The following is a 3,058-nucleotide window of genomic DNA, read 5'->3' on the forward strand; positions in this document are numbered from 1 at the left end:
GAGCCATTATAGTCCATGTTAAATACGTGGAAGGAGGAGAGATGTGGAATTTTGGAAAGAAAATAGCCTAATATTATCATTGTTTTAAATGTACGTGATATTGATACATGCTCAGCTATTAACCTCGGCATGGCTTTGGCCTGCAAGGAAATTGCTCATATGCACACTTGTGTAAATGAGCAATTTTTTATAAAGTATTGTGTCATTTACCTGTGCATGCATGAACTCATTTTTTTCCCTGTGTGAATAAAAAACAATTGTCCCTGCACGGAGCCAGTGCAACTGCAGTATTTTTCCAGGTTTTACTTGGTTGAAGATATGATGTACCCATGAGTGATTTATGGCTTTTCAAGTTGAAAATTCCAATCATAGCACATCCTATACAAGGACATGCAAGTCACGTGAGTAGGGAAAGAATACTGGTTCTGGCTCACTTTTCCCCATGTAAATGAATGGGGGATTTTCAGCCATGAAATTTTTCTTTTTTTTTCCCCTAAAAAATAAATCCCCTTTTTAGCCCAAGGTATATTTATTTGTCTCCCCTTTTAACCTGGAGCCTGGTGTTGGCTTAGTGGTTAGGGTGGCGGCTTGGGATCCCAGGGTCCTGAGTTCAAATCCCGTTGGCTGCTGAATTAACACCAGGGGGTTGACTCAGCCTGCCATCCTTCCGAGGTCGGCGAAATGAGTGCCAGTGTACTGGTCCCGGTGTATGCCCCGGTTAGAATAGGTGTACCATATCCCTGTGTGTCGTAAGAGGCGACCAGGGTTGGTGTCAGGAAGGGCATCCGGCCATAAAACATTGCCTCAAGAAAAGCCAAACCCCTGCACAGCAGGGAAAAATGGCTGTAAAAACGGTCATTTTTTTATTTCCCCTTTTAACCTAGGGGCTCTCTATTCAAATAACCCATACAACAAGATAAAGATTTGTTAAAGGTGATTCTAAAGAAATATCTGAAACGCCTAAGCCCCGGGACACTCTTTATCAAATAACCAATGCATATTGTTTAGCTCACTCATTGAACCTATAAACATTTGTTCATTCTCAAATTCCTTCAATAGTTTAATTTTCTTTGCACAATAATCCCCATCTAAAATATTGAAAAACAAAACATTTGAATCTTTATATTTTTTAAGATACCCCTTTTGTGCCATTACGAAATGATAAACTTCTCTTAATGATCTCATCTGGCCACCGCCCGAGTTGCAAATCATTTTTGTACATAAACCATGCCAGAAAAAAAGTTTTGTTTCAAATGTTTTCAGTTCATGCCGTGAAAATGAGGAAGTGTTTTTTTGACACGGCCGTGCTGTGTGAATGAGGAAGTGGTTTTGGACTGTCATGCTGTGAAAAAATAGGGACTATTCTGTGAGACAAGGTCTCGTGTTTATATTTTATCTCAGAACACGAACTGAAAACATTTGAATCAAAACTTTTATGGCGTGGTTTATGTCCAAAAACGATTTGCAACTCGGGCGGTGGCCAGATGAGATCATTAAGAGAAGCTTGTCATTTCCTGTGCCCACACCCAATGATTAAGCAATTTCCTCATCGTTGCTTTATAAGCGGTTCGCCAGACAAAGTTTCTGCCAGACGGGATTTTCATTTTTACAACTGAGGCATGGACGATATTTCTTCCGATGAAGCCAACAGCCCACTACAGAGTTGGTAAGTTTGTGTATGCTTTTCTCTTTGAACGATGAAGCAAATGATTATTAATTAAATCATGATAATTCTGATATATATATATATATATATATATATATATTTTTTCCCTGACAGGGCATTGGAAGAAATTGAGTTCACATATCACGACGTGGTTCATAAAATTAATACTCTTATTGAAGAGATCAATGATTTTAGAAGAGAATTGAAAGACATTTTCAATGAGTGGCATGAAGTCTTATCACGTCCTCTCATCTCGAAGGAATTAAACCAATGGTGAGACACGTGTGTGTGCCTCTCTCTCTGTCTGTCTTTCTACCTACCTCTCTCTGCTCTTATTGAAGAGGCCAATGATTTATAATGACTGGTCTCTGATCTCGAATGAATTAAACCAATGGTGAGGCACGTGTGTGTGTGTCTATGTGTGTGTGTATGTGTGTGTGTGTGCGTGTGTGTGTGTGTGTGTGTGTTGCTTTCCCTGTCTGTCTCTTCATCTATACCCTTGACTTATTTTTTTTTTTTTTCAGCACTATCGCACAACATCAGCTGTTGAAGCAATCTTGTACAACACATGATTTTCTGGAGGTAAATATTTCTGAATTATTATTAATATCACTCGTACAACACATGATTTTCTGGAGGTAAATATTTCTGAATTATTATTAATATCACTCTCTCTTTAGAATGTCGCCTTATGTTGGTTGCATCATTAGTTTGGACGTGGTTTTGTCAGTACACTGGAATTCATTTTATTGACCTTGAAAGGATGACAGGCTCCTGGTGTGTTAATTCAGTGGTCAACGAGGCTTATTCATATTACCATGTAATTATCTTTATAGAACCTAATTATTATCCACTTTTTGTTTCAAAACAGAATATGGTGTCTGAGTTTCGAAATCACAAGGCATCTGAAGAAGATTGCTGGGAAAGATTGTACATTCTCGCAAATGAATATTTAATATTTTCAATATTAATAAATTATATTTGTTTTGTTTACAATTACTTGATTCTGAATTACAAGAAAAGAATAAAAGAGATGTAAAGGGGGGGGGGGGTGGGCAGGAGGGGTAGGTGCGCTCCCCCAATGACCCATCACCCCTCATCCCATCCCTCCCCTCCCCATGTGTGTGTGTGGGGAAGGGTGGGGGGTGGGATGAGGGAGGTGGTGGGTCAAAGGTGGGGGCGCACAGGGGGATGAGGGGGTGGGGCTTGTGTGGGCGGGGCTTGTGTGGGCGGGGCTTCGGTGGGGGCTTGTGTGGGTGGGGTGTGTGTGGGAGGGGCTTGTGTGGGCGGGGTGTGTGTGTGGGTGGGGCTTGTGTGGGTGGGGCTTGTGTGGGCGGGGGTTTATGTGGGTGGAGCTTGTGTGGGAGGGGTTTATGTGTGTGGAGTTTTTGT

At 41.0% G+C, this 3,058-nt stretch overlaps 1 long non-coding RNA gene across 1 annotated transcript; it reads left to right on the forward strand.

Moving 5' to 3' along the window:
* Positions 1–829: 829 nt before the first annotated feature.
* Positions 830–2,705, forward strand: LOC147030434 (uncharacterized). The gene is made up of 4 exons (XR_015056361.1): positions 830–1,666; positions 1,781–1,939; positions 2,191–2,248; positions 2,538–2,705. It is a non-coding gene; the product is annotated as an uncharacterized LOC147030434 (long non-coding RNA).
* The last annotated feature ends 353 nt before the right edge of the window (positions 2,706–3,058 follow it).

Source organism: Eptatretus burgeri, chromosome 3 (assembly GCF_056783735.1).
Source record: "Eptatretus burgeri isolate ZD-2024b chromosome 3, Ebu_testis_v1, whole genome shotgun sequence".
NCBI classification, from domain to species: Eukaryota; Metazoa; Chordata; class Myxini; order Myxiniformes; family Myxinidae; genus Eptatretus; species Eptatretus burgeri.